The following is an 18412-nucleotide window of genomic DNA, read 5'->3' on the forward strand; positions in this document are numbered from 1 at the left end:
AGTTGTGGTTATTGTTTTTAGCCAAACAGCTATGTGTTAAGATTTAGTACTTTATGCCACAATTCCTGGTTGTGACATTAGTTAAGACAAACTTTCATCTCATTCCAGAAAGGATCTCTGCTCACAGGATACATCACTGTGCATTTTTACCTTGTTTTAGAACTGGTGTGTGTTTGGGACTAGAGACCTGGCAGAAAATTCTTGTCAGCATCTTATATTCAGGTCTACTGAATAACTGTGCATGGGCATTTTCCATGCTTAAATATCAAGAGGCCTAACAATCATAGTTTGATAGGACTTTCAGCCACTTGGATACTTTGACAGTGACAGAACATTCTTCCACAGCAGCCTCTTTTAGTCACTTAAGCTAGAGAAAATGGGTTGTCATAAAGCTGGAGCTTAGCATTAGAGCCAATCCCTAGTCCCATTTCTTTCAGCTAGGACCCACCCCCTAAATGATCCATGACTTACTAAAAGAGAACCCCAAGTTGGGGAATAAGTGTGAAAACATATGTACTGGTGGGGAACATCTCACATTGAAACCCTAACACAGTTCAAGCTCTAAGCTCATGCCTCTTCCCTCATGCTTTCCTCTTCAACCCTAACAATCTGAAATGCAATGTTGCATGAGTAAGGCAAGTTGTACAAGTGAACTGAAAGTTTAAATGGTGTAAATATTTAGAGATCCTATATAACCTCAAAAGGCCAAGTTTGTGCAAATCTAACTGAAACTTATAAAGTGAATGTAAAAAGAGGCTTTAAAATGTGTGTACAGTGGTCAGTCTGGACTAAATAATCACAACCAATGAGGGAACCAGAAATATACCCACAGTAGTGTAACAGTAGCATTTTTATCTTGGTAGTAATCAACAATTGTTTAATCGTGCTTAAGGCTGCTCACAGGAAGGGAATCTGCACCTGATAGTGTAAATTTAACTAATTACCCATAGCTGGAAAGGTCATAGATCTGAGAGAGAAATCTAAAAGCCACTACTGCCACTTCCACAAACCACTACAATTTCGAATTGTATTCTAAGTACTTGTGATTAAACTCTTCATCAAAGAAGATAATTATAGAGACATGCAACTCATCCAAATGCAAAGAATAACTGATTGTGGGGCAACGAACCTCAACTGGTATACCTGCAATGAAACTCCTATTTTTAAGACTCATAGAAAATAATGCAAGAAGGGGTAGGAAGATTTCAAAAGCCAGAGGACAAGGATGCCTGACTAGAACATGCCCCAAACACATGGCAAGAGAAAAAAACCCATGTAATCTCAATAACATGGTTTCTTGAACAAAAAACAGCATAAGGACAACACTAGTTAACTTGTCAATGTGAATCAGAAATATTTATCAAGGCCCCCCTCTTTTCTAAAAAGGTGGACAGTGGCTGTTGAGAGAGGGATAATCAGTCTCCTCCAGGGATTTGTTCCCACATAGTTCGTCCAATCCCAATTAGTCAGCACTGATACATGTAAATATTACCAACATTAAATTTTTTAACTTTTATTTGTTTATATTAATCACAGTTTATTTATTTGTATCCCAGCCGGAGCCCTTCCCTCCCAGTATTCCCTTCCAGTCCCACCCTTCCTCCCTCATCTCCTCCCTGCCCCTTTCCAAGTCCACTGATAGGGAAGGTCTTCCTCCCCTTCCATCTGACCCTAGCTTATCAGGTATCTTCAGGACTGGCTGCAATGCCCTCCTCTGTGGCCTAGCAAGGCTGTACTTCCCTTGGGGGTGAGGGGAGGTCAAAGAACCAGCCACTGTGTTCATGTCAGAAAGAGTCCCTGTTCCTCTTACTAGGGTACCCACTTGGATACTGAGCTACCATGGGGTACATCTGAGCAGGGGTTCTAGGTTATATCCATACATGGTCCTTGGTTGGAGAAACAGACTCATAGAAGACCCTTGTGCCCTGATATATTTGGTCCTTGTGGAGCTCCTGTACTCTCCAGGCCATACTAACTCCCCCTTCTTTCAAACGATTCCCTGCACTCTGCCCAAGGTTTGGTTACGAGTCTCAGCATCTGCTTTGAGACACTGCTAGGTAGAGTCTTTCAGGGGCCCTCTGTAGAAGGCTTCTGTCCTGTTACTTGTTTTCTCCTACATCCAATATCCATCCCATTTGTCTTTTGATGACTGATCATCTTACCCCGGTCCCTTTTCTTGTTTATCTTCTTTAGGTGTACAGATTTTAGTATGTTTATCCTATCTTATAAGTCTAGGACCCACTTATAAGTGAATGTATACCATGTGTGTCTTTCTGCTCCTGGGATACCTTATACAGAATGATCTTTTCTAGATCCCACCATTTGCCTGCAAATTTCATGATTTTACCAACATTAAATTAACTAAGTAGGTTGTGTGTGTGTGCTTGAGCAGGTAAAATTTTAAAAGAGGTTATAAATTTGGGAAAGAGGCAGGGGAGTCAGAAATGGGTGACAATGTGGAGGGAAAGGTGGGAGTTATGTAGACATAGTGTCCAAATATGAATTTCTCATAAAAATTTAAATAAAAATAAAGAAATTAAAACCTTTTCAAAGAAAGGAGACATGAGTCATTATTATGATAGTAAAGACAATAGTATTTGTGAAATAATCAGTAAGTTTATTTCAGTTCTATATAAATACAATGGATACCCACAAAAAGTACCTTTTTAATGCTGAATCCCCAAATTTCTTCTTTATAAAATCATATGGTTTACTTAAGAAAGCTACTTGGATGATCTATATTCTTATCTCTTTGACCGTCCTAATTAATATTGAAACCCGCTGAGTTTCAATATTAGTCACTTTTATTTTAATAATATATAATAATATTTAATATTTAATATGTGTTTTCTTAGTTGAACTTTATAATCAGGTCCCTGAAGAAGTGAAAATAGAACTGAAGTCTAGTGAGAGACTCTCAACATTAGCTCACTAATCTCTCACTCTATGAAACTACTGGACAGATGTAGAGGACTCCTCAAAGTGTAGATATACTTTTTTATGTTGGTTCTGTTTAAATGTTTTTCTTTTTTAATTTTTATTTTATTTTTCTTAATTACAGTTTATTCGCTTTGTATCCCAGCTGTAGCCCCCTCTGACATCTCCTCCCAATTCCACACTCCCTCTTCTTTTCCTATGCCTCTCCCCAAGTCCAATGATAGGTGAGGTCCTCCTCCCCTTCCATCGACCCTAAATTCTCAGGTCTCATCAAGATTGGCTTCTTTGTCTTCCTCTGTGGACTGGTAAGGCTGCTCCCTCCTCAGGTGAAGGTGATCAAAGAGACAGACCATGAGTTCATGTCAGACACAGTCCCTGTTCCTATTATTGCGAAAACCTATTGGACAGTGAGCTACCATGGGCTACATTTATGCAGGGGTTCTAAGTTATCTCCATGCATGGTCCTTATTTAGAATATCAGTCTCAGAAAATACCCCTATGCCCAGATTTTTTGGTTCTGTTACTCTCCTTGTGGAGCTTCTGTTCCCTCCAGGTCTTTCTATATCCCCTTCCTTTCGTAAGATTCCCTTCAATCTGCCCAAAGTTTGGCTATGAATCTCAGCCTCTGCTTTGATACCATGCTGGGTAAATTCTTTCAGAGGCCCTCTGTGATAAGCTCCTGTCCAGTTCCCTGTTTCCTTCCTTTTCCAATCTCTGTCTCATATACCATTCTGAATGGTATCGAGCATCTTACCCAGGGTTCTGCTTCTTGCTTAGCTTCCTTAGGTGTACAGATTTTAGTATGATCATTCTATATTATGAGTCTAATATCCACTTAAAAGTGAGTATATATACTATGTGTGTCTTTCTGGTTCTGGGACACCTCACTGTTGGTATAGTGTTCTTTTGGAATGTATACACTTTACCCTCATTCATTCAAATGCTGATTTCTCTCCCCCACTCCCTGGTTTCAATGTGGACATTGCATTGTGATATTTATTCTAAGCATCCCCTGTCTCAACTTTATGTAAACATGTCAAAATAAAGCAAGTAGCCACAATATTGAGCAAGGGAAAGGAAGCAGGAAGAGAAGGAGCCAGAAGAAAAAAACTGAAAGAGCAGAGGCAGGAGCAAGGTCTCGGAAAGATGTGGAGAATGAACTGGAGCTAAGATTTCACAAAAAAGCAAGTATAATGTGGGAAATCTAAATGTTAGGAAACTATGAGGGTTGGAGATTTATGATGGAGTAACTATTGGCCAGCATTGTGTTCTATATGATTTGGTTATAGAGCAGTTTAGGATTAACAGCAAATTACCAAAAGATATATCAATAGTAATTAATAATAACCAAATACAACACCTCACTCAGGATGATCTTTTCTAGATCCCACCATTTGCCTGCAAATTTCACGATTTCTGTTTTTAATTGCTGAGTAGAATTCCATTGTATAAATGTACCACAATTTCTGTGTCCATTCCTCAACTGAGGGACATCTGGGTTGTTTCCATCTTCTGGCTATTACAAATAAAGCTGCTACAAACATGGTTGAGTAAATGTCCTTGTTGTATACTTGAGCATATTTTGGATATCTGCTTAGGAGTGGTATAGCTGGGTCTTGAGGTAGCACTATTCTTAATTCTCTGAGAAAGCGCCAGATTGATTTTTAAAGTGGTTGTACAAGTTGACATTCCTACCAGCAGTCGAGGAGGGTTCTCCTTTCTCTACATCCTCTCCAGTATGTGAAGTCATTTTAGTTTTTGTTCTTAGCCATTCTGATGGATGTAAGGTAAAATCTCAGGGTCGTTTTGATTTGCATTTCCCTGATGAATAAGGATGTTGAGCATTTCATTAAGTGTTTCTCTGCCATTCCATATTCCTCGACAGAGAATTCTCTGTTTAGCTCTATGCCCCATTTTTTAAATTGGGTTACTTGATTTGTTGCTATTTAACTTAAGTTCTTCATATATTCTGGATATTAGCCCTTTGTCAGATATAGGGTTGGTGAAAATCCTTTTCCACTCTGTAGGCTGTCATTTTGTTCTGATGACAGTGTCTTTTGCTTTATAGAAGCTTTTCAGTTTCCTGAGGTCTCATTTACTGATTGTTGCTCTTAGAGCCTGTGCTGTTGGTGTTCTGTTCAGGAAGTTTTCTCCTGTGCCAATGAGTTCAAGGCTCTTCCCCCCTTTTTCTTCTAACAGGTTTAGTGTGTCTGTTTTCATATTGTGGTCTCTGATCCACTTGGATTTCAGTTTTGTACAGGGTGATAAATATGAATCTATTTCCATTTTTCTACATGTAGACATTCAGTTAGATCAGTAGCATTTGTTGAAGATGCTATCTTTTTTCCATTGTATGGTTTTGCCATCTTTGTCAAAGATCAGGTGCCCATAAGTGTGTGGGTTTATTTATGGGTCTTCTTTTCAATTCCATTGATCCACCATTCTGTTTCTATGCCAGTACCATGCAGTTTTTATTACTGTTGCTCTATAGTACAGCTTTAGATCAGGGATGGAGATACCTCCAGAAGATATTTTATTGTAGAAGATTGCTTTGGCGATTCTGAGTTTCTTGTTATTCCATATGAAGTTGAGAAATTTTCTGTTAAGGTCTGTTAAGAATTGTGTTGGTAATTTGATGGGAATTGCATTGAATCTGTAGATTGCTTTTGGTAAGATGGCCATTTTTACCATGTTAATCCTGCCAAGCCATGAGCATGGGAGATCTTTCCATTTTCTGATATCTTCTTCTAATTCTTTCTTCAGAGACTGAAAGTTTTTTTTCATATGAGTCTTTGACTTGCTTGGTTAGAGTTACATCAAAGGTACTTAATGTCCTTTGTGGCTATTGTGAAGGGTGTTGTTTCCCTAATTTCCTTCCCAGCCCTTTTGTCTTCTGTATACAGGAGGGCTTCTGAATTCCTTTTGTGAGTTGATTTTGTATCCAGCCACTTGGCTGATGGTGTTTATCAGCTGTAGGAATTCCCCGGTAGGATTTCTGGGATCACTCATGTATATTACCATATTATCTTCAAATAGTGATACTGTTATGCCAGGTTCACGGGACCCTCAGAGACCACCAGGAGACGACTCGATGCAATTGCAAGAGAGCTTTATTACGAGAGCGATCGAACTCGGGACCCAAGTCTCACTGGCGCAGCAGTAGAGAAGTGGGACCCCGAGCTCTGAGTGAACAGGATTTTTAAAGGGAAAGTCTGTGAGCCGGGGGTTTCCATGGCAGCAAGCAGGGGGGCACAAGCTTTGGCGTTACAGAATTGGGTGAAGTTTAGCAGGGTGGGGTGACCTTTTCTGAGGCACATAATCACAATGGCTAAGGCATATAATCACAATGGCTATTTTTCTAAACCATATCTGAAACCTTGGAAAGAATTTTCCCACCCGATTCTCAACCGATTCCCATTGATTATTGCCAGGGAGTTTGTCTCTATTTTTTATGAAGCATTTATTCTGTTATATTTCCTGGAGGCTGTTGCTAGGAGAGTTAACTTTGTTTTCTGCCAGGTGTACATTCTGTGATATTTCCTGGTACCTGAATTCAGTTCCCAGTCAAGATCTTTATTTCAAAATGGAGTTATATTCAGGCTATCTTAAGCTCTTCAATACTTTGAATTCTTCCTTTCTTTTTTTTAAATTTTTTTATTAATTACACTTTATTCATTTTGTATCCCCCTCATAAGCCCCTCCCTCCTCCCCTCCGGATCCCACCCTCCCTCCCCTTTCTGCATGCATGCCACTCCCCAAGTCCACTGATAGAGGAGGTTCTCCTCTCCTTTCTGATCTTAGTCTATCAGTTCTCATCAAAAGTGGCTGCATTGTCCTCTACTGTGGCCTGGTAAGGCTGCTCCCCCCTCAGGGGGAGGTGATCAAAGAGCAGGCCAATCAGATTATGTCAGAGGCAATCCCTGTTCCCATTACTATGTAACCCACTTGGACATTGAACTGCCATGGGCTACATCTGTGCAGGGGTTCTAGGTTATCTCCACGAATAGTCCTTGGTTGGAGTATGAGTCTCTGGGAAGTTCCCTGTGTTCAAATTATCTTGTTCTGTTGCTCTCCTTGTGGAGTTCCCATCCCCTCCAGCTCTTACTATTTCCCACTTCTTACATAAAATTCCATTCACTCTGCCCATCAGTTGGCCATCAGGCTCAGCATCTGCTTTGACAGTCTATACTTTCAGAGGCCCTCTCTGAACTGAATCCTCTTGATCTCCTTTAATTGTTTTGTTGCTCTAACAAGGATTTCAAGTACTATGTTAAAGAGGTATGGAGTGGACAGCCTTGTCTTGTCCCTGATTTCAGTGGGATTGATTTAAGTTTTTCTCCATTTAGTTTGATGTTGGCTTATAGGCTTGCTGTATATCACCTTTACGATGTTTAGGTAAGTGCCTTGTATCCCTGATCTCTCTAGGACTTTAAACATAAATGAATGTACAATTTTATCAAATGCGTTTTCAACGTCTAAGGAGATTATCATGTGGTCTTTTTCTTTTAGTTTGTTTATATGGTTGATTACATTGATGGATTTCCATATAATGCATGCCTGGGATGAACATTCCTATATTTCTTTTATTTCCTTGGGTGATTTATTTATTTCCTCTCTGAAGTACACAAATTGTTTGGCTGCATTATCTGGCCATTATCTGTTTGTCTTTATCTTCTTATATTTCTTTACAGGTGGCCCTAATATGTCTGACTTTAGCTTCTTCTATTTCTTTATTGATATCCATAATCTGTTTGATGGTATCTTCCTCTATTTCTTTATGCATTTTATTTGTTTTGTCTATTATCCTCTTCATCAGCATAGATGTAAGGTCATCTTCTTGAATTTCACTTATGATTGGGTGTCCACAGCTCACCTCAGTCATATAGACCTGAGTGGTAACTGTGGTCTTTGTTAGTCAGGGGGTTCTCCTCTCACCCAGAGAAGCCATGAAGACAGCTGACCTGCTGCTGGGTTGCTTTCTCTGAATTTAGTGAGCTGCTGCTGTTGTTTTTACAGTTTTCTAGGCACAGACCTCTTTAAGAACCTGGGTGGACCGCGGTTTGGTCGGTTTAGTTAGTGATAACAGGTTGACCCTTGGAGCAGTTTCTGGGGGCTGATCTCTGGGATCCCAGGCATCTGTATGTCTGAGGTTGGAGTTCTGTGTCCCAGTACCCATGTGGTAATCAATGGCAGGTGAGCACAGCTCTGATGTGTGCAGCAGGAAGCTAGAGCCTGGACCCTGCGGGGAGCCAGGAACTTTTCTGGCACTGGGTATCTTGAGATAGGAGTAGATGTTTTCCCACACACACTGTGGGGTTTCCTCCAACAGAAAGACCCAGTCTGTGGTGTTTGGGGGTTCACAATTCTGTCTGGGGTGTCATGTAGTGCATGCATGTGCAGGCGAGTGGTGGCTCTAAGCTGGTGACTGGGCACCTGCAGGAATCTAGGAACTTTTCCAGAGAACTTTTCCGTGTGTTGTGTGTGGGTTCACTTGAGTGCTCTAAGCTCAGACCTGCTGTTTCCTTCCCTGTGGACTTTTTTCTCAACAGGGAATCCCAGTCGCTGATGCTCTGGGGTGCACAGTTCTTTCTGCGCCACAGAGTTGGGCATGCAGCAGGACTCTGGCCTGGCGGCTGTGTGCCCACCAGATGCCTGGGACCTCTTCTGGAGATTGTCTGGGTGACCTGAGGTCAGTCCTGTTTGCTTCCTTCCCTGTGGGGTTTTCTTGTAACTGGAAATCCCAGTTTTTGGTGTTTTGGTGCCCACAGTTCAGCTTGGGAAGGTGATCAGGACACGCAGGCTTGTGGCTCTGGGCTGGCAACCAAGTGCCTTCTGGGACCCAGGAACTCTTCCAGGTTTTATCTGGGTGACCTGAGAATGGACTGTTAGTCCCAGCATGAACCTAATTTTTAGAAGTGATGAAGAGAATTCAGAAGACCAGATCTCATCGTTGCAAAATCACAAGAGGTTTATTTTAACCATTGTTCAATGGGGTCACCCCTGCCAGTCAGCAAAGAGTGGCACTGGGAGACAAAGGCCTTGCGTTTTTAAAAAAATAAAGCGCAGGAATTTTGAAGTTGCAGTCTTTGCAATTTAGGATTGGATGAGGAAGCTATAAAGTAAGATAATTGGTTAGTCTTAGGTGCTCAAGCTTGTCCAATCCTGCCAAGTGTGGATGCAGCTGCAATTAAAGGTGAGGGTGGTTAGCTCATCCTTGAAGATCAGGGCTGCAGGCTTTTGGCTGAAGGTCAGGAGCTACTCAGAAGAAGGATTGAGGCTGTCTGGGTTGGTTGCTAAGAAACACTATCTCAAAGACAAGGGTCTGGTCATTCTTTTTGCTGAGTGAAGGTCATTGCTTGCTTGCTTTTTTTTTTTTTTTTTTTTTTTTTTTTATACATATCTGTCCTCACAGATAGGGTCACATTTCTCCATTCTCTGGAAAGGTACTAAGAGGCTTTATCTTAACCTGGACCTAAAACTCAAAACTATAGGCTTTAGAAGACATATAGGTTACAAAGTTAGTTTGACCCTTTCAGGACCTGATTGATTCACATACCTTGGGTTTCTTCTCACCTGGAAAACACAATCACTAGTGTTTTAGGACCCAGAGTTTTGTCCCTTGATCACTGTGCTGACACTGCTGTCCTGCTCCTCAGACACAGTGTCCTCCTGATGAAGCCATCTTGCTAAATCTTAGATGTGCTTTTAAAAACTATTTTATTTACATTTCTTATCTTTTTTTCCCTACTCCACCCCAATCCCATCCAGCACCCTAATACCAGGTAGGAGAGATAAAGGATTAGTGGGAGATGGGGTGTAGTTCTTTCTTAGCTGCTTCCTGCTGGTCAGGGTCATCAGGTTCCTTGGAGCCAGTCCAATCCTCATTTCAGGAGGTCTCCATCTTCTTGTTTCAGGAGCAGTAAGGAGGAAGCAGTAATAGCCTTATTTTTTTCTCCAATGATGACTCTCTTGACTCTGGCATTTATTCTCTCACCAGAGTCCTCAGATTTAAACTATTTGCATCTGGCAAAGAGCTCCTTTCAGAGCCCACGTGAGGCAAATAGTCTGCTGCTGTGGGCCATCTGAATCAGTCCCACACCCCACACCTGGGACCAAAATCAAAACATGTTTATATCCACAAAAGTAAAATGTAACAAGCCCTTTGTCAAATTCCACTACAAGATAAGCTGATTCAAGCTTTATATTTGGGGGGTGAAATTATAATATCATTACATCTTTCCCCCTTCCTTTCCTCTTCCAAAGTTGGTCTTTAAGGACACAGAAAACCCTCAAAAAGATACTACCACTCCATTTTCTGTTCTGGAAAATCAAAAGCACTTAAATGCAGAAAATACATCAATCATATCTTTCCTTTTGCATTCTCTCAGGCATGGTTCTCATGAATGTAGATTGCCCCAAATGGGTGCAATGCAGTACAGAGCAGTAAAAAGCATACAGGCCCTGATGTCATGCTAAACAGTTCTAGTTACAAGTGATTAACCTAACATAAGCTATTTACCTGCTAATTTTGACTCACTGATTTTTTGATGGATTTCACAAATGTAAAACTAAGATGCCGAGCAGAATGTAAGGTAAAATACTTATACAAAAAAAAAAAAAAAAATGGTCATTGTTTATCAGAAGCTCATATTCGCCAGGCACCCTGTATTTTCATCTTGTAACACACATTGAACAACTTACTTGCCTGAGGTGTAGAGACATTTTTTCTGGAAAAATATGACAGAGAAAAGTCATATTTTCTATTCTGTAGTGTCAAAGATGGGGAAAGACTCCTGCCTTTCCTGCTTCTCCAGATAAGATCAGGTTACTGATACTAAATTTCTCGAGCCTGATTGAGCAGCCTCAGCTAGACCTCCAAAAAGAACAGTCCCTTCCAAACATTAAGGTTGATTTGCTTACAAACCTCTACCAAAGAACTACGGGAAAAGTGACCATATTCATCTTAGTGTTGAGTTGGTTATTTTATAGGTAGTGGAAATTGTGCTTTTCCTCACTTACTTTGACTATGTAATCCTGTCCCACCCATGAAACTGGAATGATGAAATCAGTGATGGCAATTTAAGAAATGAATAGTACTCAATCCAACTCAGATGCTATTATTCAAATGCCAGGCAAGCAATTCTCATAATTTCATCTTCTTGATTTTCTAAGAAGCTTCGAGTTCAATGGTAAAATGTGATTTGAACATGTCAAACACTCCCATATAAAGAACCTATAACAGAAAATCTAATCGAATTAAATGTTTCTTCAACAAGAAATATTGAAAAATCAATCCATCTTCCACCAACATGTGGACATAGCAAACTCAGTAGTAAGGGGCTTGTCCCTTCTCTGCAATCTGTCCTGCCTCTGAATTACAGTGTGTCCCAAAACAGTCTATAAAACTGATATCATCAATTTGAGTACCAATAGTAAGAAAATAAAGGTTTGAGACTCCAGAAATATGAATACAGTGAACAAAAATATATTCCCTAATGTATCATGTGAGGCCAAACTGAAGCTATATTCCAAGTCATGCAAGGAACTGGGAAAGAAGCTGAACTTCAAGAAATTTGGAGCATGAGTGAGAGAAGACTGATAGAAAGATGGAACTTCAGCTTAAGAGTTCATGTTTTCATATTGGGGCAGAACTGCTGCAAGACTCTTTTATCTCAGGGTTATAAATTATACTTCTCTTCCCAGTTCTCAGAAGGCATTCTTGCTGAAACCTGGGGTGTCAGGTGTGGTATGACCTATAGCTAACTTCTACAGATTTGACAGACGACATTCACCAACAGTTTCACACACAGTTCAGACTTGAGTCCTGGACATTCCAAGAGAATGATTTCTCTCTTTCTTTTACTGGCCTGTGTTTTCCATTCCTGGAAGAGAAAATACTATTCTATGCCCTGAATGTGTCTAATGGAATAAGATCATAAAACGACTAACTGTAATCAGAAAGAGAAAACACATTGCAGGAGACCACAATATGCTACCTTCAAATATGCCACCTTAATCAATGTCAAGGTATTATTCTAATCTGAAGGAAAATAAGAGAAATCAACAAGAAACTTTTTGTATTCTCTGTAGTGCCTAAAATCCCAGGACATATATCTATAGGATCTGTGCACCTCTTCCTGTCTCTAACAGAATAAACATTTGAGCCTGCACAGACAGATCAACATGCACCTGCTAACTGCTGTGCAGCTTCTTAACCATCTTCAGCTGTGCCTGCTGCCTCAGGTTGGGCTTATGCAATGCTTAGCCTTACAGGAAATGAAGATTTCATTTTAATTGGTTTATTTTATTGTGGTTTATCTTTACTTGATTTCTGTGAGCAGTTTGGGTTTCAGAACAGTTAAGCAGAAAGGAGAGTTTCATATACTCCAATTTCTTTTGTTAAAATCTTGTACAAAAATAAAGGAATTTCAAGCACTACAGAAATACATATAAGGAACACAGGTGTATCTTTTGCCTGCTCTTGGTACCATTTTTCTCCTATTGGGTTGCCTTGTCTAGTCTAGATTATTTGTACCTCAATATCCCTAATATCCTCTCACATAAGAAAGGAAAAAATCCTTTCTCAGGCTCTCCTGCAGTTAGGATTCTAAATAGGAATTCTATTTGGCCTATGAGGTGCCTTTGAACAAGTGTGGAAAAGAGCTGGAGGAAAATGCCAAAGTCTTGCTGCTGCTGACTGTTAGTCAAGTTTGCAGTCAGCTGTGAGATCTGTAAAGGTGAGAGGTAAGAGCAGCAACAGCTGTAGTCGGAGAGGTTTAATTACAATTAGGACTTCTTGTTACCAATGTTATCACCCTTCCAAGGGCTTCATAAGCACTGAACCCTGAATACTACATTTCTCTAGGTACTATAAAAGTCTTTTTTGAAAATCTTTTAGTAGCAGTGAGACACAAAGGCTACCTCCTCAAAGTCTAAGAATTTAGCCCCAAATGAACTTCTGTATGCATTCAATTTCTAGAGCCCATATTTTCATTGGTTATTGTGTGTTGAGGGAGTGCATGTGCCACGCATAATGCAGACGGAGGTCAGTGGACAACTTGGAAGAGGCAATTCTTCCTTTCCTCCATGTGAGCTCCAGGGACTGTACTCAGGTCTTCAGGATTGGAAGCAAGTGCTTTAACACAGTGAGCCATCTCATCATTCCTAAGGCTAATATTTTTTTCAGAGTTTAATGCAAAATGAAACATGATTCTACATTCATGGATTTAATAAACATTTTAATTTATTTACAACCAAATAAAACATATGCTAAGAATGGCTATGTTTATTGCTCATCATAGGTTCTTTGCACACAAACATGCAAGGAACATTAGTAACTCTAAGTTCTCCATCTCCATACTGGAGATGCATTGTGATGCATAAAATCTAATTTTTTTTTCTTAAAAAGATATCCTTCGCTCATAAATATATCCCAACCACACTTTCTTTTACTGTCATTTCCCACACACACCTACCCTCTTCCCTAGATCCAGTCCCCTCTGTCTCCCTTCGGTAAATAGTAGGCCTACAAGCGACAACAACCAAACATGCTCAAACAAAATAAAATAAGCCCTCACACATCAAGACTAGATAAGGCAACCCGATAGGAGGAAAATGGTACCAAAAGCAGGCAAAAGATACACCTGCTTCCACTGTTAGGAGTGTCACAAAAACAGCAAGCTATACAACCATAACATATATACAGAGGGTCTAGGTCAGACCCATGCAGCCCCTGTGCTTGACATGTCAGTTTCGGTGAGTACATATGAGCCCTGCTCAGTTGATTCAGTGGACCAAGGTTTTCTGTTGTCCTCCATCCCATGACTCCTACAGTCTTTCCTTCACCACTTCCACTGGATTGATTGTCCAGGCTTCAAGGGGAGGATCTTAATAGAGACCTTCAATTTAGATTCTCTCCCCAAATAATATCTGGCTGTGGGTCTCTGCATCTATTCACATCTGCTGACAGAGGAAGCCACTCTGATGATAACTGGACAAGGAAAAATCTATTATTATAGCAGAATATCATTAGAAATCATTCCACTCATTTTTAGACCACTCATATTTGGTTCTATCTTAGATCTCTGGGCTATCCAGTCTTTGGTTCCAGGGCATCTAAGCAGTGTTGGGCATAGACTCTCTCTAACTAGAGTGGGATCTCTAGTTGTGTTTATCTGCCTGAAATTTTCATACAGTCATTTTTTTACTAGCTGAGTGATAATCCATTGTATAAATGTACCACATTTTCTTTATCCATCCTTCAGCTGAGGTACACCTAAGCTATTTCCAGCATCTGGCTATTGTAAACTATGAGCATAACTGATTAGGTGTGAATGTGGTATGGTGGAACATCTTTTGGACATATGACCAAGAGTGATATAGCTGGGTTATGAGGTAGAATAATTTCCAAATTTCTGAGAAACCGCCAAATTGATTTCCAAAGTGGTTGTACAAGCTTGCACTCCCACCAACAATGGATGAGTGTCCACCTTTCTCTCCACATCCTTGTCAGCACATGATGTTCCTTGAGGTGTTTTTTTTTTTTTCATTTTTTATTTTTTATATTGGCCATTCTGACATATGTAAAACGAAATCTCAGAGTCATTTTGATTTGCACTTCCCTGATGACTAAGGATGCTGCACATTTCTTTGAGTGTTTCTTGGCAATTAAAGATCCCTCTGTTGAGAATTATGTTTAGCTCTGTGACCATTTTTTAATTAGGTTATTTGGTTTATTGTTGTCTAATTTCTTGAGTTCTTTATATATTATGGATATATAAAGAAATATATATATATATAGAAATATATATATATATATATATATATATATATATATATATATTACTCTGTATGACATAGGATTAGTGAAGATATTTTCCCATTCTGTACACTGCCATTTGTCCTATTGACAGTGTCCTTTGCCTTGCAGAAGCTTTTCAGTTTCATGAGGTCCCATTTAATAATTGTTGATTTTAGTGCTTGAGCTGTTGGTATTCCACCAGGTAAGTTGTCTCCTGTGCCAATGAGTTCAAGACTATTCCCCACTTTCTCTACCATTAGATTTAGTGTATCCAGTTTTATATTGAGGTCTTTGATCCACTTGGACTTGAGCTCTGTATATCGTGATAAATAAGGACCTATTAGCATTCTTTTGCATGCAGACATCCAGCTAGACTAGAAACATTTGTTGAATGTGCTTTTTACCATTGTATGGTTTTAACAACTTTGTTAATAATTAAGTGCATATAAATGTGTGGGTTTATTTCTGGGTATTCAATTTAATTCCATTAATTCCATATCTTTTTAATCCAATACCATGTGGATTTTATTACTATTACTCTGTAGGATAGCTTGAAATTGGGGATGGAGATACCTCCAGAAGATGTTTTATTGTTCAGGATTGTTTTAGCTATTCTTAGTTTTCTATTTTTCCATATGAAGGTGAGAATTGCGTTTTATTTTGATGGGAAATGCATTGAATTTGTAGATTGCTTTTATTAAGATGGCCATTTTTACTGTTCACCCTACCTATCCATGAGCAAGAGAAATCTTTCTAACTTTTGATATCTTCTTCAATTCCTTTCTTCAAAAATTTGAAGTTTTGTCATAGAAGTATTTCATTGGCTTAGTTAGAATTACCCAAAAAAAGTAAAAAAAAAAAAAAAAAAGAATTACCCACAAGAGGATGGCAGCACCGAGCACAAAGGGTATCTGAAAACAGCACTCAACAATGAGGGCAGGGTGACTGGCAGGCTGTACAGTGAACCCCGAAAGGCGGAAGCCTGACATCTGTTTTTCTCAGGTGAGAGAATAATTCATGGGGATACTCGAAAGTCCATCTTCCAGGCCACACAGCTAATACCCAGAAAAATTCCCTGGATTCTGCTGGGCACAGCCACAGCCCTAGACCTCCTACTCTAACCCACCATCTATGAATACTCTTCTGGTACCAGAAGCAGCAGTGTGTGTGGCTTTTACCCTGCAGCCCTAGGCCACCTTCCCAAACCCACCATCTGTGGATACCTTCCTGGGACCTATAGCCCTGGAACCCTAAGCCACCCACCCAAGCCCACATTCTGTAGATATCTTTCTGGGACCAACAACTGGTGGCTCAGACCTTGGGTGCTCATTCCCACTGCCTGTGGACTGAATACCTTCCTGTACTGAGGGTGAGGCCTCAAACACTGGTACACTCTCACTGTCCTGTGGACTCCTTCTGGGTACAAGCAGCACCTGTTTGCAGAACCATGAAACCACACTCAGCATCCCGTGGACACCTGACTCGGCTCAGCTACTAGTGGCACTCATGCTCACAGATCTGTGGAAGGGATACATTCTGGTACTGTTGGGGAGGCACCTCTCCATTCTGCCTATTCTCCACCTGCCTGGCTCATCTGGGTCAGAATCAGCTAGCACAGTAGAGTGATCACAGCAGAGCTGAACTAGGTTCCCAGGTTCCCTTCTCCACTAAATAAGGAAGGCTGTGGGGCACTGGAGCAGCTCTTGGCACAGAGATCATTCTGTCAGCACCCCAGCATCCTTGCTCACATAGGCCAGAAACAGCTAGCACAGCACAGAGAGCACACCCAGTGGAGCTGATCTAGGCACCTGACCCAAGTTCCATTGTCCTCCTCATCAAGGAAGCCTGTGGGGCACTGAAGAAGCTTTAGGCTCTGAAATCTTTCTGCCTGCTCCCCAGAAGTCTAGCCAAGCTGGTTCAGACACAACCATGGCCAGTTAACCCAGTGGATCTGAGCCAGGCCTGAGACCCAAATCCGATCCTACACCTTCTTAAGTGAGCCTGTAGGACGCTGGAGCAGCTCTAACTTCAGAGATCGCTCTAACTCTGCCCCAGCTACCTGGTATACCTGGGTCACAACAGTAAGCCAGCAGAGACATTGAATCCAGGGGAGACAACTCGAGACTCCAGAGACATGTGGGTCCAGTCTTCAATACTGGATCCAGGAAAAATCAGTCAAGGCCTGTAGACAGTCTGTAACAGCCAGATGACTAGAATACAGGTAACAAAAAACAGGACATCATGGCTTCACCAGAATCTCAAAAAATCAATGAAACTTCTACTGTTGCTAAAACACAAGAATATGATCTTAAATCTATATACAGTTATTCTAAGCACATACAAAAGAAATGAACAAAAATATAGAGGCACATAATAAGGAAATGAACAAAAAGTAGAGGACATTATGGACAGACAGGAATCCACATTCAAACAGATGAAAGAAATGGTGCATAACATTAAAACAGAATTAGAATCAATGAAAGAGAGCGAGAGAAAAAGAGAGAGAGAGAGAGAGAAACCTGGAATTGGAGAACTTAAGAGATCAGGAAACACAAAGATAAATATCACCAACAGAATACGCAAGATGGAAGAGAAAATCTCAGGCGCTGAAGACAGAACTGCAGAAAATGATAAATCTCTCAATGAAAAAACAAAATTGGAAAAGGTTCAGACACAAACCATCCAAGAAATCACAAACACGATGAAAATACAAAACCTAAGAATAATAGGAACAGACGGGAAAGAAGGCTCTAAGGTTCAGAAAATACTTTTTAATTAAATTTTAATTTTTTAATTATTAGTTACAGTTTATTAACTTTGTATCCCAGCTATATCCCGCTACCTCATTCTCTCCCAATCCTACCCTCCCTCCCTCATCTTTTCCCTACCCCTTCCCAAGTCCACTGATAGGGGAGGACTTCCCTTTCATCTGACCCTAGATTATCAGGTATCGTCAGGACTGGCTGCAAAGTCCTCCTCTGTGGCATAGCAGGGCTGCTCCTCTCTTGGGGAGAGGAGAGGTCAATGAGCCAGCCACTGAGTTCATGTCAGAAAGAGTCCCTGTTCCCCTTACTAGGGTACACACTTGGATATTTAGCTACCATGGGTTATATCCAAGCAGAGGTTCTAGGTTATATCCATGATTGGTCCTTGGTTGGTGATACAGTCTCACAAAAGACCCCTGTGCCCAGATATATTTGGTCCTTGTGGAGCTCATGTCCTCTCCAGGTCGTACTAACTCCCCCTTCTTTCATATGATTCCCTGTACTCTGCCAAAGGTTTGGTTATGAGTCTCAGCATCTGTTTTGATACACTGTTAGGTAGAGTCTTTCAGAGGCCCTCTGTGGTAGGCTCCTGTCCTCTTACTTGTTTTCTCCTACATCCAATGTCCATCATTTGTCTTCCTAAGTGAGGGTTGATCATCTTACCCAGGGTCCTTTTTCTTGTTTGTCTTCTTTAGGTGTACAGATTTCAGTATGTTTATTTTTATCTTATAGGTCTAATACCCACTTATTTTTTAGAAAATTTTTCCAACCTTAAGAAAAAGAACACTGGGGCTAGAGAGATGGCTCAGAGTTTAATAACACTGGCTGCTCTTCTAGAGGTCCTGAGTTCAATTACCAGCAACCACATGGTTGCTCACAACCATCTATAATGAGATCTGATGACTTCTTC

The sequence above is a fragment of the Psammomys obesus genome, unplaced genomic scaffold (assembly GCF_907164565.1).
Source record: "Psammomys obesus unplaced genomic scaffold, mPsaObe1.curated_primary_1811, whole genome shotgun sequence".
In the NCBI taxonomy this organism is placed as follows: domain Eukaryota; kingdom Metazoa; phylum Chordata; class Mammalia; order Rodentia; family Muridae; genus Psammomys; species Psammomys obesus.